The sequence below is a fragment of the Bubalus bubalis genome, chromosome 21 (assembly GCF_019923935.1).
Source record: "Bubalus bubalis isolate 160015118507 breed Murrah chromosome 21, NDDB_SH_1, whole genome shotgun sequence".
Classification (NCBI taxonomy): Eukaryota; Metazoa; Chordata; class Mammalia; order Artiodactyla; family Bovidae; genus Bubalus; species Bubalus bubalis.
In genome coordinates this window covers 30,260,257-30,288,031 of record NC_059177.1, presented here as the reverse complement: position 1 = coordinate 30,288,031, position 27,775 = coordinate 30,260,257, and the positions used below count along the sequence as shown (strand labels likewise).

The 27,775-nt window shown below is 38.9% G+C and overlaps 1 protein-coding gene across 14 annotated transcripts in view; it reads right to left on the bottom strand.

Annotated features, from left to right (window-relative positions):
• Nucleotides 1-27,775, bottom strand: part of FOXP1 (forkhead box P1) — a 625,706-nt gene that overhangs the window by 326,913 nt on the left and 271,018 nt on the right. For 9 of the 14 annotated variants that reach the window (XM_044933847.2, XM_044933845.2, XM_044933851.2 and 6 more), the window contains one exon: nucleotides 13,385-13,445. The gene's annotated coding sequence lies outside the window, so the exon portion shown is untranslated. Of the gene's footprint in view, nucleotides 1-7,166; nucleotides 7,258-11,920; nucleotides 12,008-13,384; nucleotides 13,446-19,427; nucleotides 19,593-27,775 lie in introns of those variants that run through there. The other 5 variants (XM_025272085.3, XM_025272087.3, XM_044933846.2 and 2 more) reach the window with 5 other exon arrangements.

The window sequence follows — 27,775 nt, the reverse complement described above, 5'->3', positions numbered from 1 at the left end:
TTCCAAACCTACAAAAATCAGCTGGGTGGATCCCTTCGAATGGCCCCATTCCTCACCTGTGGATCCCAAGTGATAGATGAGAAGGAGAAGATGAGGATTTTTATACTGCTACCCTGAAATACTCAGAAACCATTTCCTTCTAAGAAGGACCTTAAAGATTTTGCTTTTCTTTTCTCTTTGGGACCAAGGGAAGGTATTAGGAAGCCTATCTCACTCCTATTTCCACTAGGCTCCCTGATAAAAACAGACATCTAAAAATCTTCTCATTATTTTAAAAATTAATCTAGAGAAAAATTATTAACATCCTTAACAACCTACTACATTCCATGCGCTATGCTCACAGTAAAACGAGCTGACATTACAGAACACTTGCTATATACCAAGCATTGCTCTAAGAACTTGTAACTTGCAGCAACTCAGTTTATCTTCCAAGTACCTCAGCAAGGGAGGTACTAGTTTAGTCCCTATTTTTTTAGATAAGGAAGGGGAAAAAAAGGCTTGGAAAGATCTGGTATTTCTCAACATCACAAAGCTGAAAAGTTGCAGGACAGGGCCCAAGTGCAGAACTCTAAAAAGGAACACTTAACTCAATGGTCCTTTCTGTGATCTTCATGGGCCTTTCACTGTCCCCTGTGAGGACCTATGAGTGAGCAAGTCAGAAACAGGCCCTAGATTGACACATCTTAAGTCAGACACAGCCTCTCCCAAACCGCGCTTCTTGGGGGTGAGAGTGGGGGGACATACTGGTTTGAAACAAAGAGCTACCCCTTCCTCACGTTAGCATCAGAAATGTTTATTTTTTCCATTTAAAACTGGTCATGTTTTGAACTGATGATGACAGCAAGCCAGCAAGCACCCAGACAGGAGCACAGGTTCCAAGGGCACTCTGGGCAGTGGGGAAAGCCAAAGGAGGGCCCAGTGGTCCTGGCCTGGGGCTTACCTGTCCTCCACCGGCCCTGAGTGCAGCAAGTCTTGAGGAGGAAGAGTGTACGTATGTGTGTGTGTGTGCGCGCATTTATTTTTAATCTGTAGATTCAGAGTTGAGGAGAACCAGTTTGTTGGGCTTACAGACTAACAGAGCAAACACCCGGGGCACGGGGTGTAACTGCCACTGCCCCACTCCCTTCTGCAGCTCAACTGTCGGCAACATTCCTACTAAACTGCAGGAAATGGGAGGGGCTCCCTGAAGCCCCCAGGGCTGTCCCCAGAATCTTACTGTTTAGCTGGACACAGCCATGCTTCTCTGGAAACTTCTGGAACCAAGCACCTGGAAGATACTAGCACACCGAGTGAAGGGACTAAAAGAAATGGACAGAAGCTTCACGGGCTGGGGAACACAGGCCCTACTATCCGAGGTGTGATAAGGCGGCTGGAGATAGGACCTGGCTGAACACTGTTTTTTGCTTTTTAATTTAACATGCTGACGATAACAGAGCATTAGCAGAAACAGTAAGATGAGTAGCAGCTAGTTGTTCTTACTGTGCTAAGTCCTTTATACAGATCTGTCAATTTCTGCTCACCATTAATCAGTGAAGTATATCCACCTCATTCACAGAAGAAGTTTCCTTTTTTGGTTTACAAAATATTCCCTGCTGCCCCCAATACCTCCAGGAATAAGTAAGCACTCAATAATTATTTACGGAATAAAGGAATAAACTCAGAGCATCAAAGTTTTTGAAAAGCTTGTGAGCCCCAGATCTCTCCACGGGACTTCCGGAGCATCAGAATGCCAATGGTCTGGTCTTACAGTATTTTACACTCAGATCTAAGCTACAACACAGCACTTGGTGAACTTACTCTGTACATTCTGGCATAAGAACCAATGATCAAGTAACATTCCAATGACAGGATCCCTTCTCTAGCTGCCCAGCACCTTGGATTCTCCATCCCTACTCCTACAAACCCTGACTGATTCCCAAGCTATGAAAATTTAAAAGAAGAAATATAAAGAGTCTCAAGAAACAAAACTTCTAGACTTCATTTGCAACAATAGACTTGAACAAGAGAAAAAATGAGGTATACTTTTTTTCTTCTACAACTTAAATGACAATAACAAAAAATACTGAAACTCGGTGTTGGCAAAATTGCAGTGAAATAAACATTCTGGTTCAGTATCAGCAGAAGAACAAATTGGTGCATTTTGAAATGTACAATGACAGCATATATAGAAAATCGGTAACAATTCCAAGACTTCTCTTATAGGAATTTGCCCCTATAGAATATATCTAAAGAAATTTCCCCCTGTAGACCATATCTAAAGAAATGGAAACTGATGAACATTTCTGCACATATATGCCCACTGTAACATATTACAGAAAAATTGGAAACAACTCCCACACTCAACACTGAAGAAGAATTAAATTTTGTTATATACAAAAAAATGATTAGTATGCAGTCATTTAAGATGTCTTCATGACATGGGAGAATGTTTACCATGTAATGCTAAACTTAAAAAAATACACAATTCTATATACTGCAGTTATGTTAAATATATGTACATCAAATGAAAAAAGAAACTATATGTTATTCCCAGAGTCAGGATTCTAGATTACTTTTACTTTTTTATTTGGTCAACTTTTCTACAATTCCCTATAGTGAGTTGGTTTTTATACTTGTAATCAGAAAAAAGAAAAAAAAAATGAAGCTCATAAGAACTGTCTATTTTATGTTCTATTACCACTAACATTATGAGAATTAAACTGATGAAGTGATATGACCCTTCCAGATGACAATTCTACATTGGTCTTTATGTATTTTTATCCTACTTAAGAAAATAAAGAGAGGATGTCAATCCCATTCCGGAACTAGGGGGAACAAGATTTCAGAGCTAAGCAGTTCCAATCAGTTATACGGTGTGAACTTCAAAAACAATGACCAACACATCTTACTGTTCTTTTCGTGTCTCAGTCTTTGGAAAAACACATGTGGCATGGGAGTGGCTCACTGGGATGATCAGTCAGACAGAGACACAGTGGACATCTAGATTCTCATGCTATGTAAAATACTCAACTATTTAAACTTTTCCCAGTAGTTGTCAACTGGCAGAAACATTTTAACATTACACACACACTCATTAAATATCCTTGTATAAAAATAAAGGACACAGAGAGGGAGAGAGAGGAAGGGGCAAGAAGGAATAAGAAGGAAGAGAAGGAAGGCGGCAGAAGAAAAGAAAGAAGGATGAGGAGGAAGGGGAAGGAGAGGTGGAAGCAGGAGAAGCTCTAGAAGCTTGAGCAGGAGGGGAGGAGAACATGAAAGTGGACATTTTCTCAAATAAACATATTTAGATGATCCTTTTCATATTTCATGTTTTTAAACATTTGTAAAGGCTATTAATTTCCCTACCATAGCTGGAAAAAGGAAAGTGCATTGGAAATGAAATTTAAGAAAGGGCCATCCACATAAAAAATACCTTTTGGTTTTCATCAAGTCTATTTTTTTTAACAGTGAACTTTTTAACAATGAAATTTTAATATTTCCACTTGTTTTTAATATTATATCATAAAAGGGAGGAAGAGGTATATTAAAAGAGACAAGGACTCCCAACATAGCTACAATTACACGGTTGATGGGGCAACATCATTTTCCTTCTCTGAGTCTTAGTTTCATCTCCAATAACTTATACAGACTGGACTAGAGAAGGCTAACGTTTCTTGGTTTTCTCTGAAGCTACGAATCTAAAGACTAGACGTGGGAATGGCTACAAAGGACAGAGATACACAGCTCAATTTCAGACACACAGTCAGCCTCCCAGGAACTCAATAAATATGTGTTGCCTAAACAATTAACGACAATACTGCTAAGGTCTGGCATGCAAGAAAACTTATTGTCTGGCATGCAAGAAAACTTAAAACTTTTATACTTTAAAAGCTGTCAAGACATTTGAGTTTTCCTGGGTAACCTGGACCAAAACTCAACTGAAACAAATTTTGGAGATACAAATCCAGACCAAGGAAATTCATGGCTGTTCTGGGAAAAGAGAAGGAATGATGGATGGGATAATACAACAACGAGAGGATGAATGGCTGCCCCTGGAAAGAATGCAAAGTTCCCTGCTCCCATGATGCAAATCAAGTTGCTAAAGTGAAAAAATATCAAGAGATGTTTCAGATCAGAAAAGAAAAATGTCGAGCAACTTAAAGTCCAGAAATGTTGAAATCAAATTTAATGCAAAATGTACCTCATTATGGAAAATACATGCGGTCGATGCTAGGGGCTGATTTCATGTGCCTCAGATTAATGTTAATAGTACTTAAAAGTAGAGGGAGAAACTGAGTGATAAGCTGCAATTCCAATATCATATTTATAAGACTAATTCAAGATACTGAGCTATCTTGAGACATCCTACACAGGCATCATCCTCCTCCTCCTCCTAAGTCGCTTCAGTCGTGTCCGACTCTGTGCGACCCCATTAGATGGCAGCCCACCAGGCTCCCCCGTCCCTGGGATTCTCCAGGCAAGAACACTGGAGTGGGTTGCCATTTCCTTCTCCAATGCATGAAAGTGGAAAGTGAAAGTGAAGTCGCTCAGTCGTGTCTGACTCTTAGTGACCCCATGGACTGCAGCCTACCAGGCTCCTCCATCCATGGGATTTTCCAGGCAAGAGTACTGGAGTGGGGTGCCATTGCCTTCTCCTACACAGGCATACTAGCCATTATTAATAACTGGAGGAAATCAGAAGACCCATCATTGCAGGAACAGATAACACAACAGTGGAAATCACCGAGGTACCCTAAAAGTAAGACTGAGATATAACAGTGATGTATCTATTCCAGGATATATCTGTCCCTAATGGGACAGGGAAGCCTGGAGTGCTGCAGTCCATGGGGTCACAAAGAGTTGGACATGACTGAGCGACTAAACTGGTAACAGTGATAACTTGGGAAAATACTCATGATACTTTAAGGGTAAGAGCAGGAAACAAAATAGTATATACAGTACGAGTACATATCAACAAATCTGTACATACAGAACGCTGCAGGCTGAAGATAAATGCTGAACTATTTAGATGAGGTCACCCATGAAAATTTTCTTCCTATATTTTCATGCTCTTCTAATTTCTTTTAATGCCATTTTATAATGAAAACAAATTGAGAAGTACATTCATCATCTTCCACAAAGAGGGGATATTCTTACCTCACCCAATACCCCCTTAATGGTAGTTAGTATCTAAATAGAGAAAATATAGGTTTTTCATTATTTTACCTATAATTTCCTAGATGCTCGAAGATTTGGGATCAGCCTAGAAATCTCGAAAATGTTCAACTGTTTCTGAATTTTTGAATGAGCCAGAATCTTTGATGCTCTTAGTTAATGTGAAAGACAGATGAACTCATCAAAGACTACCTATATTAGTATAAGGTAAAGGTAACAGACTCATGTGCCCCTCCTAGTACTTTACTAATCTAGAGACCAGGGTAACCACACCAAGCTCTGAGGTACTTTAGATGATTAAAGACTACATTTTAAGTTCAAGATTTAAGTTTACATCTCCTTTTACCCCTGCCTTTTATGCATATTTAATATCTAAACCACTGGATTAGAGATCTGATAGGGTTCCTTACTCTCCACCATCCCCCAGGAGATGTTGGGTCACCCTAGTTTATCTTTAGCAAGATCTTATTAGAGCAGTTGACCCAGAATCCCCCCTTACTCCTGATGTTTTCTTTCCAGAAACTTTTCAGCTACTGACCCCCTGCCACCCCCTAACTCTTTGGCTATAAATTCTCACTTGCCCATGCTGTATATAGAGGTGAGCTCAACATCTTCTCTCTCCTGTAAAATCTCACTGCAGTATTCCCTACACCTACCTGATGGTCCTGAAAGAAGTCCACCTTACCATCTTTAAAAAGTGAAATTAAAGAACTGTCTCCTTTCATACCATCAACCCTCACCCCACAGGCTTCCCTGTTTCTCTTAACGGCAGCCCGATCCTTTCAGAAGTTGCTTAAACCGAGAGTCCTCAGTCTTCTGACTTCTTTCTTAATTACTACAAACAATCCATCAGTTGATACTACCCCATTACTTAAGACAAAAATCTTGGGAGTCATCCACTATGTAACTGTTTTCAAACTTCACATCTATTTTACCAGGACTTCCTTGGATTCTTCCTGGATAAGTTCAAAATTTAAATATCAAACCACATGTGTTAAGATTTCACAAATTCCCACCACTTCCTACTGCCATCTTCATCCTGGCCATCAGATCTCACTGAGATTATTACAGTGGATTCCTAACACATCTCCCTGCCACTCACCTCACCCACCCACCATTTACTTTCAAAATAACTTCCAGAGTGATCCATTTAAAATGTGACTCAAATCCTGTCTCATCTCAAAGTCCATTCATGGCTCTCTACTTCACTAAGAGACTAAGAGTCCAATGAGCCTTAATGCCCTACTATGTCTGGCCATGTTATTTCTGGCCTTGTCCGCTACTACTCTTTCCCTTGGAAGACTTCACTTTTGCCACAGTAGCCAACTTAACTCTTTTTTAGAACATGCCTTCTTGGCTCAAATGCCTGTGCTTCAGTTAGACTTATCCTGGCTTTTTACAATTGCAATTCCTTCCCTCTGGCAATTTGACCTCCCTTACCGCCTATATTTTCTTCACCACACCTATCACCTCATATTTACTTATTATGTTTCCCTACCTGTCCACACCCCCTAGAGCCACAAGCAGAGGCCTTGTTGCGCTCACTGCTCTCTTCCCCACTGGCTTGAGCAAAACTGCCCAATAGAAATACAATGCCTGTCACGTATGTAATTGTAACCACACGTGAAAAGTAAAAAGAAACCTTGAAATTAATTTTAATATTTTACTTAATTCAATATATATAAATGATGCTCTAAAGAAGAGTTATTCAAATTGTTCACATTCATTTTTTCCATACAAATTCTTCAAAAGGCTTTGTGGATTTTAAGTTTATAGCACATAAGTTTGGGCTAACCACATTTCAAGGGCTCAATAGCTACATGTGGCCAGTGGTTTCAATATTGGACAGTGCAGATCTAGTCTATTGCACTTTTCTCTACTCTTTGCATACTTATCCTATTTATAATTTAAATTCTTGGGCAAAGTCCAGTGAATTGATTTCCTAACTCACAAATGGGTCCCAATATGCTCTTTGAAAATCACTGCTCTAAATATACTTTAAAGAATGTCACCTGTAATGAATGGTTTAGGACACTTCCTTTGGTCTCCAGGGGCTGCTCACAATCCTTTGAAAGAGATACTGACTTCCAGAAAAAAAGAGGCCTGGAGGAAAAAGTGAGGAAGTAAAGATCCATGCCAACCTATAAACTGAAATCATCACAGTCTATCCAATGATGCAAGATTTTAATTAAAAAAATATTTTTTTAATAATTCACTCCACTATCAGATAATTAACAAAACATCTAATTACCTTTAATTATACACCATATACCTGCTAATATACAAGATTCAAGGGAAAATCTGCATGATCTTCACACTTCAAAAAGAGCATGAAGACTTTAAGCTTTTCATTTTTCTCTCCCCTCACTCTCACCGCATGCAAAGGCCATGGACATACCAGTTCAGATCAAGGACAGAACAATGCAAACTTAAATGAGTAATTTCATTTGCCACTTATGAAACGTCCTACTCCCCAACAGACTTTTTAAAAGATACCATCAAATTTCAAATCCAGACTCGGCCCTGGGCAGAAGGTGTCAACTTTTAAAACAGACTCAAGGATTCTACCATTGGTACACCGTTCACTCATTAAGGTCCTAGATGTGACTAGATACTACAAAGTATGCAGTCAATGTTATCATACATGTGCTACCCTAAACAGAGTTTTGTTTTTGTGCATTTCTGAGCTTCAGATTTTCTCTGGGATTTTTGAATTGCCAAAGAAAGGTTAATACCTCCTACATCTCTGTTAAGTTGTTATGTTTTCAACTAAGCTGATAACTTCTTCTGAAGATGCTCAAGGTGGACAGTTTGGATATTTGTGCCCTTGGCAGATGAAAGAGCCAAAACATCATTTAAAAAAGATGACTAAAACCATGTGTTATTTATTTTTTTCGCTGTGCAAAATATGGCTACTTGATAACTGTTGCAAATATTGTCTTTACTACAAAACATGCCTTCATGTACATTTCAACAAGTGACTTCTGCTTGAAAACGAACTCTATTGAGCATATTTCTCTGGAAATCAATATTTAAAATTTTTTTCTTTGAAACGAACATTCAAGAGAGACAGCTCTTGTTTACAGAGTTACTTAGTTTAGCATTATGGTTAACAATGTTTAAAAACAGCTAACTTAAAATGCAAACATTTAAATTCTGAAGTTTAACTGTTGGGAGGCCAAGTCTATTTCTATGGAAATACAAACAACATGAAAAGAGTAATTTTCTCCCGATTCCATCCCTTGAGGGAATATTTCAGGGCACCATTTTGTTGGATTTAGGAGCAAGAACTCATATAACTCTGAGATTGTAAGAAAGTTAAAAATTTTAAAGCTTTGGATGAACTTTGAAAACATTATGCTATGGGAAAGGAGTCAGTCGCAAAAGGCCACGTATTGTATGATTCCATGTACATAAAATGTCCAGAAGAGGCAAAACTCTACTGATGGTATTTGTATTTGTTGCTGCCAGGGGTTGGGTTGAGGGGAGTAACTGCTAATGGGTATGGGGGTCTCTTTCCAGGGTGATGAAATTGTTCCAAAACTAAATTGTGATGATGGGTGCAAACTCTGAACATACTAAAAAACACTGAACAGTTCATTTCAAGTGTGTATGAATTATATCTCAATAAAGCTATTAACAAAAAATTAACAGGCTTGATAACATTCACCACAACACTGGCATGAAACACACAAGAAAATCAAATTAGTCTAGCACAGCTTTCAGATCATGGTCAAATACATAAAGCTCGGACACCCTGATCTCCCTGTTAGAGAACACTTTCACATAACCACCAGTATCTGCCCTTCTGAACACTTGTCATCATCACCACGCATAATGTCTGTCCTCCCCTTCGCTACATAAACTCTAGGAGGCCAGAGATGGAATCCTTCTCATGTAGTGCTATGATCCTAGCATCTGGCACACAGTCATCAATAAATACCTACAGCAATAATTGATGTATAGCATATGTAGTATATACATCTACATTATCTATGTTTGAATGAAGGAAGGAATGCAATATTGGGTTGGGCCAATTCAGCCAATCAAGTTGCTGGAGTGCTAAATGTCCCCTTAAATCTGTTCTCCAATTCTCCCAAGTTCCTGGCTACCCACCTAGAGGCATTCCCCAACAGCCACTGAAGCTTCTTGTGAAATGATCGCAGTCTAATCAATTAAATGTCAATGGATGTGATGTGTGCAATTTTTAAATCATTTGCTTCAAAGAAAATTGCTTGCCGTGGACTTCACTGTATTTCAACCATATAGATTAAGGACAAAGGCTCAAGGGAGGGAAGCACAAAAGAGAAAGAACCCATCCAGTCAAGCTAGACTGGCCAGATTATTAGATGAGATAGGGAAGTAAACTTCTATTTGATTTAAGCCATTGTATGCAAGAGTCTTTATATCAGCCTAGTCTTTACCCTGAGTGTTACAACCCAGGCATGGATAGGCTGAGGGTGAAGGGGAGATAAAATGGAGTTCACTGCCTAGCTAAAGTGACTGACTAGTCATTTCAGCCAGTGTGGTCAGCTGGTAGCTCAATGAAAACACTCTTTTCCAGTGTCTTTTATAACAACTTCCTGAACAGGCAAATGAGTCAAATGCTGAATGTTATAAAGAGGTCATTTTGAACGGATTTAACTCAGAATATTGTTGTCATTATGTAAAGTTTTAAATCACGTTAAATATATACTTTCAGAAGAACCAATGAATATATTGAAAATGGCTGGGTAGCTATTTTCAACTTTATTTGTAACCAAGAAATAATTTGTAACATGTAAGACACAATGAGTGAAGTATATAAAGATAACTTATAACTCTTTGATCTAACAAAAAATAGCTCAAATTGGGGGTAGAAGAAAAATTGAAATGATTACACATTCTTTTATATTTTCTTTCTTTTTTTTAACTTTCTCATCAACTAGTTGACTGTAAAACTGAACCAACACAAAATATGAAGCTTTAAGATGACCAGTGTTTAAAAATAACCATTTAACTGTCACCTATACAGGCTTTGTAATTATCATCAATTACTCCCAGTGCTAATCAGAACTGAATCAAAAACAATGAATTTCACAAATTGGATTTTAAGTTTTAGCAAAAGTCTATATGGGTGAATTGTGAATGTTTGGGGGAAGCAGGGAAAAAATGACACAGATACCTATATTAAACCACCAAATCAAGGCGGCCTTGACAGAATGACAAGAATATAATTGTGACCACAGCTGTCTTTTTAGCTCCAGTCTTGACATTTTACATGACCTTGGATAAGTTACTAATTCAATGTGATCAGTTTCCCAGTTTGTAAAGTGGGGATTATAATAATTACCAGCTACCTTTTAGGAATGCCAGCAACTAGATCCATTTTGTAAAGGGCTCAAACCTACTTGGAAGAAACTGTTAAACACTACTAAGTGGGATGACAGTTATTCATGCTCCTTCAGACTCTGAATCTCACTGTGAAAAAAGGCTTCCTTTGGTTTTCAGAATTTGCCTGGCCGCTTTCCTGCATATAACCAGTTGTTTCCAGAGTATCAGTGTAGGCACATTTACTTGTATTTATGCTGATGGTTAATGATTCCCAGATTCCATATTTGAGCATGGCAGTGACCGAGGAACTCCTGGCATCTGAAATCTACATCCTCTGCGTAATGCAGAAGATGGTGCTGGTTTCGTGATCATCACATCACTAAAGAGCGTGGTCTCTCTGTTTAAGGTTTATTCACTGGGAAGAAATACTAAGCATTCTGTCCAATTTTACACATATTTTTAAAGAGGTTATATTTTTAACAAATCTTTTTTTTTCCCCTTTATATGTAAGGATTAGTTTTCGAAGGATCCTTGAGTTTGATAAAAGGTAAAAAAAGTACACGCAGCTTATTATTTGTCTATATAACTTATTTCTAAGAAAATATAATGGAAAATGGAGTCAAACACAAACCAAACTTATATTGTTGAAGAAAAACAGTTAAATAATAAAATGTTAATAGGGAGCAGGAAAAATGATATTGACTTAAAAAAAAGTATCAACAACAAAAAGTTGAAGTTGTTAGGAAAAAAACTACCATTAAGCAAAAATTCTTACTCTGAGATTCCAAGCTGTCAAGACAAAAAGGATAATTAGATGAATGTGTTATTCAGTATCCTTTGTTTTATGAAAGAAGACAACAGAAGGACAAAATTTTTCTATGGTCCTGAAATTTGACAAGGGGTTCCTGACTTGCAGGATAGCATATACCATAATACACCATGTTCTTGACAGTACTTACAAAGAAGCATTTTTTTCTCCTTATGGACTACCTCTCTTAGTCAACAGTAATGACACATTCCTGGAAACTTTCTTTTCCCTCAAATATGCCCTTGACTCACAATATCTTTAACAATATCATGAAATTGGGAAAAATTATTCTATCCAAATTCAAACATTTTCAGGTTATGGGTGTAAGCATATTCATCATAAAGACATAAGCCAGGAGAAAAATAATTTATGCTTACAGATAAATTATAAATTTATCTGAATACATAAATTCGAATAAAACAATGAAAACCTACTAATTAAGTCCATTTTTGGAGCTGTAGGGATAACTCAATTCTCAAGGTAAATATTTTCTATTTTCAACCACTTTTTCAGCTTTAATCTTTAGTTTCATGAGAAACTTTTGCTACCAGCATGAAATGAGTCCAGCACCTGGCATGGATTTGAACAAGCAACACTCTGGTCTGAGATCTTGTAGGGATCACAGACAGTACACAATGTACATACAACTCAGCCGCCGAGGCACAGATGAAACAGCCCACACAACAGGAAACACTGGCTGGATGACCCTTTGCAGAAAAAAGTTGCAGATCCCTGAAACAGATGAAGATTGGGAAACTGGGAAGTGCTTTGCCAAAAAGTACTCTAGGTATGCCTTGATAACCTTAATTACTGGTTGGAATCACCCCTTCCCATCCTGGGACATCTGAAAGGTACTATATCCTCCTTGGAGGACAATTAGGAGCTTACCACACAGTTTAAATTAAACAACAAAGATGTTGAAATGAGGCAAGCTGGTTGGACTTTTCAGTCCAAACGAAATGTGCCAGAACGCAACTAGAAAAATAAATTCCTACTTTCATAATACCTTCTAGAACCCCCAAGCCCTGAGTAAGATTAAAAACAAGGCCAATCTAAGAATCTTCACATTATGAAAGTTTCACAAAAAACCTTGCTCAACTAAAAAGTAAAGAAGTCTGTATCTTACAAATTCATAAACTTTAAGTTAGCAAGATCTAAACAAAGGCTTTGTGCAACCAGGATGGCAAGTAACCTGTTTTAACACTGACACAAATCTACTTAGACAAATGGAAATACCACTGGACAAGATTCAAAAATAAAATGAAGACACTTGCTCCTTAAGAAACATCAGACTTAAAAATGACCTGCAAGATGAACTTGAGTGAGGTGACCCTTGCCTTCAATGGGGAGATACTTTGGGTATCAAAAAAAAAAACAAAAAAACAAATATGTAGCCTCCATAACCATTTTAACCAGAGTGGTTTGTTTTTTTTGTTGTTGTTTTTTTTTTAACCACTGCTCCCAAAAGTGAGTTTGAGAAAATTTAATTTAGCTTTAATTCATCAACCTACATTAGTCTCTCTGAAAACTTCTAATTTTAAAATCAAGTACTCATTTGATTTTCAAGTAAGGTCAAGAGAACAAGGCAGCTGAGCACTGACATCACAGGGACATGCCCCACGCCACACGGCAGTTACATCAACACGACGCGTTGCTATGGTGCCTGACTATTAATTTCTGAAAGAAGGTGATTATAAAGCCGCCAGATGAACATCCATCGGATGACACCACTTCAGCACAAAACACTGACATGCGTTACTCCTGTTTGCAGCATGTTAATTTTATGAATCACCACTTTTGTGATGTGAATATTCCTTCCTGACTTCAAAACTACCAAGTCAACTACCAAAAAAAAAAAAAAAAGGAGGTTAACTCCCATAAACAGGGGAAAAGTTTGATAATATTTAGAGGGAAAATGTGACTATGTGAACCATTTCTTAAGAGTAATCTTTTCTTTAAAGGCCTCCAAAAATACGCTACATATGTACTTACACAAATAAATACATGCAAATTTGATAATTAGGAGATCTGAAAAGAACTGAATTAAGATGCCGAGAAGGCAGTAGATAGAGTCCTTAACGTAATTCCACTAATTATATTTGCATTTACCTTTTTTGGCTTCTGCAAAGCAATCTTCTGTTACAGTCACCTCAAAAGGTCACTTCTTACCCTGAAAACAAAAGAGAATATCAAAAATCTGAATGTCGAGACAAAGCAGCAACCACCTATTTGCCTGGGAGAGACGCAAGATAAACAACGAAAGAACTTAATTTTATTTAATGGCAAAAGACACTTAGAGTTAATAAAAATCAGTGCCAAGACCTCCACTTACCAGACCATGTGCCTTTGAGCTCTTGAAGACAATAACAACAACTTGGATGTTGGAAAAGTCAAGGTGAAACATTTCACATTTTGCTTACGAACTCTTTCTCATCTTGTTGGTCTATCCATTTATTTCATGTGGAATAACCTGTGAGTCATAGGCCTTTGCTTTGGGAAACCAGACTGCTACTTGAACCTGTCTCTGTTTGGTTAACATTCACAACATCTCTAATTCATTAAAACAGACCCTCCCCCCGCCACCCACCCACCCTTGCAAGTGAGTTAGTTCTTATAGATAAGATGCTTTATGCCACTCTGGACCTTTCAAAATGAATAAAAGCACCACAATTTTCAGCTTGGGGAGGGGTTTGGGGGGTCATCAGTGGGTGAAAGCTGTTCTCACAGTGTTTTCCACTTACAATATATCTACCAGATCTACTCAGTTCAATAAAAACGGTTCATGTCAGATGAAATAAACAATTCAAATCAAGTTTCCTAAAACACAAAGAAAGCACAGAAGACATCTAACTCCTGCATCTGCATACTCCCTTATGCAAAACAGTGTATAAGCCTTTAAGAAACATTACAAGCTGCCTCTTTCTGCCCATGTAACTGGGATCAACATATGGCACAAGTGAAAAGAAAAACATTTGTTTATTAATTTAGATCAAGTTACTAACAGGGTACAGGATTCATTCCACATCAATTGACCAAATGCTCATATAATTTTTTTTAAGATGGTGAAATCATACCATTCTTTTACTGAAATGTTAATATCCTTTTGCTTACTCTTCAGAACAATATGTAATGAAGTAGTTTAAATTTTATACAGAATATATCTCTGCTCATCGCTCGGCTGTTGGCCCTGAATGTAGAAAGGCAAACATCATTGAGAAGAGTTAAATCCTATTTCACTAGGGCTAAAAATTTGAAAGTGGTACTTTGGTGTGTACTATCTTTCAGGAATTGATCGGAGGCCAATTTATGACATTTCCACAAGCAAGTGTATGCAGATTCTTGCCATTAAGATTGGGAAAAAATGCAGGCTCTGAGTGAAATCATAATTTTCATGTTTACTGTAAGAGGAAATTGGAGGTTTTCACCATAAATGTTCACCATTTGGGTGGGGGAAAACCCTAAGCTCTGGGACTTGAAATTACTATTTTGCAACCTGCCCCAAATCTTTTTGTTTTGACACAAAACAATTCAAATTGAAAATGAAAATCGTGTGCTTTACTGCTGAGGTGTGTCACCAGGGATTGGTTTCTCCAGGGATGAGAACTTGGTTAGAGGGCAAACGGTGATTTAAAAAAAAGAGAGAAAGCAGTGATGGTCCGGTCCTCGAGGTAATGCTGTGATCTACAGAGCCCCACCCCACGCCAATAAGAAGAGCTCATTAGACAAGAGGCAAGGAGACCATCTCTCACAAGAGCAATTTCCACTTCTACCACTCATCAGATCTTAAATGGAAAGTAAATGAACTCTGGCAGACCCTACTCAATTCAAGGCAAGAATGCCCTTCTCCCTCCCTTTTACTTGAGATGTTCTCCAACGTGTGCACTCTAAACTAATTTTCATGTTTGTCTATTAAGTTGCACCTATTTTTGCATGTTTGGCAGTTGGGTCTCTAGTATCAGACTTTGCAATGCAGATAAGATTGCATTGCAAAGATTATATAGGCCTGGTGTCCATGGGATTTTCCAGGCAAGAGTACTGGAGTGGGTTGCCATTGCCTCCTCCGGTACCTTATTAAAATTTAATTTTAAAAACTGCTGAAAATGCCTACTTTGAATAAAGTTATCTCGAGTGTTGTATTCAAACCTGCAGAACATTTCCAGGTAAGTACTGAGTCTGCTTCTCTACTTGCCTATCTACACAGATGGGTAAGTGAACACAGAGCCAAGGCATACGCTGGTTCCCCCTCACAGATCTGTAATGTTTCCCCAGAGGAAACAAAAGTTAATAATAACAATATCATGCAATTGACCCTCCCTCTTGTAATCACTAAAGTAATATAAATTTGGCTACATTTAATTTTTACTTAGACACAAAAAAACTGGGAGTGGAATACAAACCCTATTTTCCTCCATTTTGAAGTTCCAAAAATTTTAATATGTATTGTACATTTGACCACGCATTAATTTATTTCTGTTGATTTTAGTTTTTAGTATACATTAGCAAAGTAATCTAAAAGATATTTTTCCAGCTTTGCTGAGAAAAGATTAATAGTTCAACAGCTGTTTGCCATCATGCTAAATTAAATGAAATATGTCAATATAACAGACAAGAAAATTAGGGAGTAGTACTGGGGTCTGAGTCTGTATCATTACTAGCCTAGAAGAATCAGACATCAACAACTAGGAGAAAAATCTGTATTTCATTTTTTCAAAAACATAAAACTTCCGTTTCCAAAACTGCTATTTAAAAAAAAAAACAACAACACTATGCCTCATTAAATATATCAAATACATATCTGCATGTTTACCAGCAGCACAGGCACCAAAACTAAAATAAAATTATTAGGTAATGCTTTTAAGTTTAAAAAAAAGAGAGATAAAAGAAAAATATTGCCCTCCAGCCCACTTGTCAGCTCTCAAAAGAGTCAGAAAAATAAATTTCATTTTTTTCTTTTCCCCTCTTTCTCAAGTTCCCTATTAATTTTAGGTTTTTAAAAGTGAACCAGGAATACAGTAAATAGAAATTACTCTTTTTTTTCCATGTCATTCTCCATATAGGCAAGATCCTGTGACAACAGAAACTGTTCAAAGTGTGGTTTCTTAACTACTGTATGCGGTAATGTATTTACCTAAAGTTGTTTGATGACCATAAAGACCTTGACCAAAACATGACTTTTCAGCTGAGGTCTCTAGAAGACTAATGCACCTTCTTCTTCCTCTACCTCCCCAATTCCCCCCTATTTCTCCATTAGGAATTTTACTCTGTAGGCCCCCTTTTAATACAGTGCTTCAATTGCATAATTTATATGAGTATATCTGACCCCTAATTTAACAAATGTGATTTTGCCAATTGGTAGAGCCTCACTGGAACAGAGGTACAGGTAAACGTGGACGTGTGATTTTATTTCACAGGAAGCTAAATGAACAGCACATGCTCTATGCTTTCCCATTAAAAATATTTATCCTTCTTCTTTCATGGAAGCTCAAGGAAATGATATGCATCAGGATTTCAGCATTGTATTTATTTTGTACAAGTGTACAAGAGACTGTGAAAGACAGCCACTGTATTTCATTTCAACCTTCAATCCAGTGACTGCCAGTTGAGAACCTACTGTGTGCTGGTGTCCCTGAGATGCAGGGATAGCGAACACCAGCTCCTGCCCCATGATGAAGGTGGCAGTTAGGAGTTTCACCTCTGGTTAGAGCAACCTCCTCTTGAAGTCCAGAAGCATGTTTCAAACCTTCCATCCTTCCAGATATCTCCATGAAATGACATATACTACATTTGAGAAAACAGAAAGTCTCAAGGGGCCTATTTCCAAGAGATTACTGGTCTCTTTAACCCGTAAATCTTAACTCATGTGGGCTTTTCTGTCTTGCTTTTTAAAGATGTCCTAGAATAACAGAGCTATCTCAGTACAAACTTGACTAGCTGAAAAATGATAACACAAGGGTCACTTCACTTTTTTGCATTCAAGACAAGAAAATCCACTTAGAAAACAATCTCAAAGTGTTTCTGCACCCCCCTCCTGCTTTAAATATTTCAAATACTGAGTCACATTTACAGAAAGAAAGAGGGAAGAAAGAGGGAAAGAAAAGTGAGCAATGAAGGAAGAAAAGAAGGGAGGAAAAACAGGGAGAGTAAACCAAGGGGAAAAAGGAAGGAGTAAAATTAGAAAAGATAAACTACTGTGTAGCAGAGATCTCCAGGACCAGAGGCGACCTTGGCCATCACCCAGGTTTGCTGGTTTACAAGGACCACGTCCTTTCTTCTTCTCTCTGTCAAAGAAATCTACCACTGTGGCTCCATCACTACCCATTGTCCCTTCCTATTGCTGTGAGGAACATTTTATTTCCTTTCTTCCCACCATCTGGAACCCTCAACTAAATCAGAGGGACTGACTTTTGGGTCCATTCTCATAAGAAAAATCTAAAATACTCTATATGAAGTAAGCCACATGGCGCAGGCGAACCTGGCGAGGCTTGCCCGTGAAATGACTTCAGGCTGGCAGCCCCCCAGCAACTCCACGTTGGCCCATCTGATTTAGAAAAAACCACTCTCTTAACCTTAAAGGAAAGTAAAACCCTGGTCATGGTCATGTGAAAATATTTTATAGGTATCCTTTAGCAGGCTTTAAATGTTGAAACCTAAAAACAATATTTGCTGTTTTCTCTTTGAAGCTCTAACAAAGCCTTTGTTTTAGATTTACCTTGAGTGTGTGCAATAAGAGTTAATAATCAAATCCGTCCCAACCCCCACAAATGTTAAACAAAAAGATAAAAGAAATGCAAATAGCTATTGTCATGGAAAGTTAAAGTACCTGTCTGTATTTTTAAGTGAAAACTATTATCTCTATCAATCAAAATTTAAGAATACAATAGCGCTAATCACAGAAGGTGCTCTGACGGAGTTACTTTTCCTCATTTAAAAAAGTATTTTTCCCCTTAAAAACAGAGCATAAAAGTCATATACTTACAATTAGATAAGGTATTTGTAATTTTATTATTAAAAACCTTCAGCAGCCTCACTGTTAATAAATGTTTCTAAGTCTCGAGACTGATTTGTACCTATGAAGATCCAAGTCCCTACATATTTTAATAAGGTTGATGAAATTTTATTTAAATTCTCAGTTTCCAACCTGCGGGGGAACAGCACACTCTTCTGTTGAAAAGAGTTACTCAGACAGAGGCAACAGTTAACTGGCAATGAAGACTCCTTTCCAACCCTGGACACAATTCCTAGTCTCTGAAATATCTTTACATAGGACATATCTTCCCTTGGACGGCTCATCCTTCTTAACTGTGGCAATTTATTTTTGAAATTATCACACGATTTCTACCACCATTCCCCAGAATGATCAAAGGGCACAGTGTATGCCTTTTTCTTTTTCTTAATTCACTTTTAAAAAGACTGGATGAGACTCTGAATATCGTGCTTTCTAAAGACAGTACAGGAACAAAAACTAGCAAGACCCCAGATAGTAAAACAAACAGCTCAAGATTAAAATTCCTAGAGCAAACAGTTAAGCCAGGATGCCATTATGCAGGCTAAGCCTGGATGGATGTCTCCTCCACTGTGGGGCCAAGAGGCTGTCATCTTCCCCCCAGCAAGATCAGATTTCCTTCCCTCCCAACCGCCTCTCTGAGCAGCACGGCCAACATCTCCAGTGTGCTATTAATATCAATGAAGAGCCGATTCGATTTCCACTGAAGAAAACCCTTCCTATTCCGGCACAGACCTTCGGGGAGGACCCTGGCCCGGGTATAGACAATACAGTGGCAGAGTTTCACTGCTTTCTTACAGTTCGGTCTTGCACACTGTTTGAAAGCTTTTAGCAAACAATGGCAGCATTATCTCCAGGATAGTTACAAAACAGGATTAGGACAAAGAATAATAAAGCTGTTCTCTCTCTCTCTCTCTTTCTCTCTCTCCCATTTTTCTCCCCCCACCCCAACCCCTAGTTCCCAAGAGCCTCTCTCTGCCAGTCGAACATTTCAGCCACATTTCCTAGGAGGCACCTGTACTTGTCTATTTCAACACCGCCAACAACTGACAAACGGCCCAGGAACCAGGATCAGAAAAGCGGCAAAGTAGCCTCTCAACATTTGGAAAACGAAACAAAAGTATGAGCCTTGGCTTCGCGCACACTTACCCGTTCATGGTGAGGAAGGGAAGCTTTAAGGGGCCGGAGAGGCAATTTTCACACAACGGAAGAAAGTTGAGAGTTGGTGAAGGAGAAAGTGCAGGCGCTGGGAAGCCTGCGGGCTCCCGGGGCTCCAGGGCTGGCGGCAGTGTGAGCAGGGACTGAAGGTATGTGGGCTAAACACAACAAAAGCCACTGCCTTACTCTAGATTAAATATGCAGGAAGAGGCCCCTTTGCATAAACACAAACACTCAGCAAATGAATAACTGGCTCAATCAGACGCCCGCTGTGCCTTCTACCTGTCCTCTCTCTGACAGGAGACACCGCCTGTTCCAAGGGGACAAGGACTAAACAGGAGACAGTTAAATGTTCTGTTGCTATAATAACAATTAAAATGAATTGCATTCATTAGTAATTAAGAACTCACCCCCAGGTGGGGGGGTATGGGACTGGGCTGGGGTGGGGTGGGGGGAATGCAGGGTTATTTTATCTCCAGCTACTCCAAAAAGAACTTGGCTTAAGACACAGCAGTGGAGTTTTACTGTAGCTTACATTTAGGTCTCTAATATTCAACGAGAGGTTTAAATAATCAACATATTTTTCAGCCACAGTTTAAGGTCAGAAATACACCTCTTGTTTCTCTGATTTGCCCCATTATAAACCAATCCTTGTGAGTCTGTACCTACAGAAAAATCTGTCTCATCTATGTATAAATATTTTCATATATAAAATATATACATACATACACAAATATGTACAGGCATATACACATATATACTATCACATATAATATTCATTCATATCTAATTAAAGAGAAAAAAACAAAAAAGAAAAAGTATCCCTTTACACTGTTTATAGTTCACTAATGATTTAAGAAAAATAATTTGAGTCTTCCAAAATACACCCCAAACGTCTGCCTTTCAAATGTCATCAATCCATGACCACTCATTTAAAAACATTACCCATATATTAGAAAGAATGCTTTTAACTGAGTGGCCTCAACCACTTATAATTTCAATTAAATAACATAATTACAGTCAACAATTTTCTCCATTTCGGCAGAAAATATGCCATACCTCAACATAATTTGTCCTTAGAACCGAGGAATTTAAACATGAGGAAAAACATGCGGGCGCTAGGAATTCACTACTGCATTTTCTCAGCTTATGGAGTTAACTCGCACTCACCTCTAACCTCTGACTGCATGTTCCAGCTACGTGTTGGTCTTAGTAACTTAATTATTTTTTAATAACTTTTGCAGTATTAAATGATTTCGATTGAGACATAAATAAGATTATGTTCGCCTACTTCCTTTTAATGCCACACATGACTTTGGGGGCAAATCTAACACTGCTGTTCTATAGGATGTATCTATATTATTATTGGACCAAAAAGAGGGTAGGTCACAGATTTTTCAGAGCCTCGGAGGATGCACCATAATTATGCCAGCTGAGGGAAATAACAAAGTGGCTTTCTATTTTCAAAGTGAGTTTTATTTTACTAACACCACGCTGTTTCCTAGCTATATCATTCTGCCCCAAAAGGAAGAGAATATTACTGAAAAGATTTTTAAAAATTGTGTCACAAACCAAAAAGCCAGTCTTAAACATATATTACAGTATAACACAAACAGAAAATCTAAAAATTCCCAAAGCCCCCCAAAATAAAACAGATTCTTTAGGAGGGGGTCCCAAGGAAACTAAAGATGCTATTCCTTTTCCTGTTTTGTCTTGAAATGACCTTCCAAGTCAGGTGTTAGATAACCCACTTTCATAGACGATAGCGATCTAACCTTGATGCAAATAAACCATAGAACAAAATTTAATCAGTATATCACTGTGAGAAAAGCCTTTGTCCATCCCAATGGAGCTTCTAATGACTGTTTTGGCAGTTCTGGCGGGTAGTTATGCTTCCCAGCTCATCTATATCTCATACTGGTTGAGCAAGCTAATGGAAATGCTGTTAGTGGAATCCAATATTAATGCTCTGTATCGTGCAAACCTGGATGCAACTGAATATATTATACAATTATAGGTAGTATCTAATTCCATAGGTATTAGATACTGTCCTCGAAATTAATATTTTAATGAGGACAGTGAAATAAAGACGACAGTCCAGGTAAGGGATCCATGCATTGTGGCCCCAGCTAAGCTCTTTGCCGCCACAGTGCTGGATCCCCGAGCAAACAACACAGACGTAGGGACTGTGACAAAGATCCGTATGCAAGCTTCAGATGCTGAGTGACACATACTGATGCACAGAGTCAAAGATGTCATCCTCACACCAGTGCCACTCACTGTAAGCTTGAGAGAGAAAGAAGAGGGGAAAATGGGGGACGGGGGAGGAGTTGCAGTCAGACCTCCAGAAAATAAACAGGGTGTACAGTTTCAAAGGCTGCAGACACAGACATTTCATTGTTCAAGCCAATTATCAGTAGAAAATAATAACAACAGATGGATTCAGAGTCACTGACTTTTCATATGCACTTCATCTCGGCGGAACAGATGATGAAACGCGAGAGCTATCTCAAAAAGGCAAAACATCTTTCAGTAAAAGAACTCTACGGTCCAGATGGGGACCTTCTAAGGCTGCTGATTATCTTCTTATAATGTTGTAAGATAGACTTACTAAAACATTTCAAGAACTGATCAGATATGATGCGTACAATGGCTTCATTATTGGAAGGAGTTGCCTCAGACTTATGACTAAACCAGGCAGAGATTTCAATAAGGTTAAGACTCTAAGTTTCCTGTTTTCTCATTGGGGACCACAGGTTCCAACTAAAAACTGGAAATTTGTGCACAACAGGAGAATAAACCATCGCCCAAGGATCCCACATTTGTGCTCTTCTCTTGTTTGAGCAGAAGGAAAAGAAAAAAAGAGAGAGAGACAAACTGGGACTGTGAAAAGGACATTAAATTATTCTGAAGCATTCCATCACAATGGGAAAAAAGAGCTCCAAAGCAATTCCTTATTAAAAGCATTCAGTGATAAAATATCATCCTTTACTTACATTTAGAACATCTTAAATATTCCTTGCCACTGGTGACTGCAAAATATAATTTGCTTTCAGTAGGAAATAAATATAAATTTTAATGATGGTGTGAAAAACAGTTGCAATAAATGCCAAGCAAACACGAAGGCAAAAACCCACCAACCAACTCCACAGCATTCCCACTTAACTTAAATATCACCGAGTCAGACCTGCAGATAAAATACAATAGGCAAACCACAACCTGGCAACCTGCTACAAGAGAAAAAGTTAAAATCTCTCATCAGATAAACCTCATTCCTGGAATAACATGTAGCTGCACTGTCTGCATCCATCCGCCTGCCATCAGTTCTACCTTCCTGATTTTGCAAAAATCTCTGAATGGAACTAAAATATGGTTGAAGTCACTGTGCTAAGAAAAAAGAAGAGTTAATCTCATTATTTACTAACACACTTAACATTTAAAAATATTTTTATGAACACACTGTTGACTTCACAAGTTTATAATGTAAGTAAAAAAAAAAAATTAAGAGCAAGGCTTTTCTTTCAAAGGACTCTGACAAAAGTAAATTCGTAGCAGAACATACAAGCATGAAGAAAATATCGCCAAGGGCCAAATTCTGCAACTGCTTTAAGAAGCAAACAAGAACACAAAAGATGTGTAATGCAACCATCTGGCTCGCCTCATACTTTATCAATGCCTCAACTTTCTCCCCCACCCCCTTAGCCAGCCCACACCAATGCCACAAAACCAAATGGCTTCACTTATGTTTCCTGCATGGCAAATTTACACAATGCACTCAGAATACAAAAGTTGGTTTTTACACATAAACTAGTGTCTTAACATTTGTCCTCACTTGAATGATTTTGTTATTACTTATTCAGTGCAGGCCTTCTTCAAAAAAACATGCAGAACCTCACTGTGATAAAGATGTCCACACCTGGATCCACCGGTTTAGGCTCAGAAGAATCCCCCAGAGAAACCCTCATCTCCACTATTTTGTGTTTTCTATGATAATCAGATACTAGATATAGACATCTGAAAAAAAGAACTCTAAAAATATCACAATTAAATCTTTACTTCTTTTCCCTTTTTGCTCTACATTGAAGGATGTCTCCCTAATTGATTATTTGAGATAACCAGACTCGCTTTTAGTCACTGTACTTGAATGTCAGCATGCCCATTGCAATCTTTCCTTATTCTTTCAGCTCATTCTACACTTACTGAGCAACTACAGTTGTGTCAGGAGCTGGCTGGACAATGAGTGACTTAAATTGCCATTATCCCATATGATAATAGAGACTGCCTGCTACATGAAACCAAGAATGCCACATTTTATAAAAAATCTTTCACACCAGGTAGGCTGAAGCATTGTATTTACGTACATACTTATCTGGGCAGGCAGATACACTACATTTGAGAAGTTGCGGCACATCTCTAAGTATCCAATTGCTTTCAAAGGAAGGAATTAAGACTTTCAACAAATCACTTTTGGGTAAAATCAATACAGGCCAACATAAGTGATTCTCACAAACAGGCAACAATTAAAAATCACAATAATTAGGAAAGGGTCAGCCTCACAGGCCAACTCCCCTCTCTGCTATTCCGCAGGGGCAGGCCCCAGGCAGGGATCCTGGGCCAGGAAGGAGCTCTTGGCCAGAATTAAGACGTGCATGGCGGGGGCCACATCTGGTTTATTTCTGCTTTCTTGCTGACAATGGGTTTTCCCCTGCGTCCCTCTCCACGTTCCAGGATAAGAAGGCCTCGGCTATTTTCTCAAGGGACTGATTTTCGGTTCCCTTGTGGGTTCTGTCTGGGACCACAGAGGCTCCTGGTCTGGACAGCCCTGGTAATCTTAGGACACACACAGCGAATCCAGCCACTGGGTGAGGGATTCCGCTAATTATTTAAACCTGCAGTCACGTCTGGCCACCGGTTGGCAGATGCGGCTTGTGGCTGCCTACCAGGCCTTAGGTTAGCACAGCTGGAGCCAGATGACAAGCTCTCGAAGACATTCTTCTCGTGGCCACATCTGGCTCCTGGCGGCTTCCATCTGCGGTGAAACATTTTGTTTGGTTTTTCTGGGAAAGTTTAGGCAATAGATAAAATCAGTCAGATTAATCTTGACTGCATGCATTTCAGTTTGGGACAAAATATCAGAATATAAACTCCATGAAGGCAAGGACTTCATCTGTCTTGCATGTCGTATTTTAGTAGAAAACAGAGTAACACATGGTCATTGTTCAATAAATACATATGGAATCAACACTATGAATCAGCATGTAAGTTGCATGAAAACAATCCTGTACTTCAATCCAGCACCTCTATCCTTCTATTGTACGTATAGCGGTAAACACTCTGGGTGCACGTAGCAAAGACCCTCAAAGTGGCTCCAAAGTTGTATTTTACTGCAGGCACACTGACTGGGGGAGAAAGACACTCAAGGGTGAACCTGCTCACACAGTCACTAAGGGTGGGAAGACCTCCCAGAGATCTTTCCTTGAAAATAACCCCTCTCTCAGTATTCACCCACACCCTGACTTTATTAGCCCTTAAACTACAAAACTTGGCAGCTCTGTGCCCACAGTGCTTACAAGTGACCCGAAAGTAGAAACTTACCTTTTGGCCATCAGAGAAATGCCAAACGATGAGGCAACTTTCCCTGGCTCCTTTTCATTCCATTTCCTTTCCCATGCCACTCTTCCTGAATTTTCTGACATTCGCAGGTCCCAGATCCCTTCTATATTCAACTTTGACTCATCTTTTTTTTTTCTTTTTTAAAGGTGTTTTTAAAATCAGTATAAGGCTTAAATTATGTACAACAAAATTCACCAGTTTTATGTGTACGATTTCATTAGTCTTGACAAAAGCATACAATTTTGTAATCACCACTGCAATGTTACTGACATAGAACTTTCCCATTTTACAAAGCTCACCATCTATCTGCGCCCACTAGAAATAGACTCAGAAATGCTGGTATAATTTAGAGCCCTACAAGGCTCACCCTCTCAGCTCCTTAGCTGGAAAGGATTCTGACACATATAGGACGCTGTGTTAATACTGATGCTAGGAAACCTTTCATCCTCACAATAGTAAAGCTCTGCTGAATGCCCCCAGAACCTGACAAAGGAGGAGGACATTTGGGAGGAGTTTGGCCTGGGTGCTTACATGTGATGCTCCTTCCCCAATACAGCAAGTTAACTTTCCTAAAACAAGAATGGCTGAAACAGGCAGATGACTTTGACAAGCTCAGCATATGGTCTTCAACGAAGCAAAGCTACTCAGAAGGGCACTGGCTGAAGCTGCTGCCTGAACCCCCTCCGGCTCCCATTTCTGTCACGGAAAGCAGCAGCGGTGGGGTGGGGGGTGGGGGGTCTTCTCGCCTCAGTCTAAGTGTCTGAAAGAAGCTCTAAGTCCACCCTGGGGAACTGGGGATTCTCATTACCTGGAGAAGGAACAGCTCACCTTGTAAAAAGGTGAACCAGGGACACCCCTGGAATACCCCTAAAATACCTCTCCTCCCTTGTTCTAGATTTTTGCAATGACTTTAAAAGGGAGAGAACACCTTTCCACAACCCCACAATCACAAGGAGAGTTGAAGACAATCAAGGGAGAAGCAACACAACAGGATGCAAAAGATACCCAGTGGTCCTTAGCTAAAAAGAGGCTATACTGTTAAAAACAACCAAAAGAAAACAGAAACAACAACAACAACAACAATTAAACTAGGGGAAAACCTTGGTGATAGTAGTGGGGGGTCAGGGTAAAGGTGGCAAGGCTCAGGATGTACAAGATGAGTATCTTTATTTCTTAATGCTTCCTTGGGCTGTTTCAGTTAAGACCCAGTATTCTACAGAATAGTGCTCCACAGTACTATTTAGTCTTAGACAACACAGACCTCACAAGAACAACTTCAAGTCCAAGGGTTCAAAACTAAGCTCTGATGCTTACTGGTCTTGTGAATTCAGGCAAGTTATAACACTTCAGTTCTCTCTCCCTCAGTGTCCTTATCCACTAAATGGGCTGAATGACAGTACATAATGTGCTTTTGAGGAATAAATGCATTAACATACAAAAGTGCTTCAAAAAACATGTCTGGCACATAATGAGTGATAAAGAAATGACAGCCACTGTTATTCTAACCAGGGATAATGTAACTAAATCTAAAACTTCCCATGCTTGATTTCTATCATCTCTACAAGCTGTTAATAATTTCTGGTTCTGTGCCATGCTACAAGCTAGAAGAAAGGAGAGAATGTATATCCAAGTTTAAACTTAATGACACAGTGCTAAAATAAAATCAAATTATTTATTCTTCCCTCTCAATATTAGCTGGAGAACTGCAGGCTTAAGATCGGGGTCTCACCTTCCCCAGTGGAGGGTAAATCATTAGCTACAAGAGATCTACCATCCAAGCAAGAAGCAACTGCTCAGCCCACCAGCAACCAAAAAGGACTTTGGGGTGATGTTTAAAGAAGGTAAGAGAAGAATCTGGCCTGAAACCCAGAGATACTGAAACACATTTTCTAGTACTTTTCAAGTCTGTGCATATAGATTCTGTTACTGATTTAGGATCTTAAACAGTTTGTTTATTTTTTAAATGCCTTTCAGCTCACCTTTAATAACATGTTTCTTTGACTTGGCTGAACTATGCCTCAGAAGAATTACAAGCGGGAATACGGCTGGGTGAAAGGTTCAGTGAACTAATCCACACCTGGTCCATGTAAAAAAAGAAAAAGAAAAAAAGGCTCATATTTTCCATATAGAAACAAGTCTCTTTATGTGAACCAGGCTTTCTTTTATTTAATTGCTAAGGCACTTTCCACACCACACAATCTTTCATGAGCTTCTTCAGTGGGTGGGGAAAAGGCCATGGGAAACCCACCCAGTCATACCAAGGAGCTTTACCAGGGATGATAATGATGATGATGATGATGATAAAGCACAAACCCCACTTAGAATAGAAAGTGATCAATTTATTTTACGAGAAATTCCTTGACCAAGATTTACCAATGACAAAAGACAAGGATGTTCCCCAAAAAACTGACTGGGGACCAAATAAAATGTCTTGTATCTTCATGATCAAAATTCAGGTTTCTTCTACAGCCATCATATGACTCGGGCATTTCAGTGGAAGAAACAAGGCTTAGATGGGAAAAATCTCAGATGAGAGATAAAAGCAAACTCACTGTAGAGCTGAACGACACCTGTGGGGGGCCAGGGGAGGGGCCCAGTCAAGACATCCCCTCCTGGGAAGTGGATTCAGTGTGTGACTGAGACAAAGTGCATGGTGTGGCCAGAAGCAGAGACAAGAGCCTTGACTCCCAGCAAGTGTGCAAAAGCAAACGGCTCCAATGGCTGTT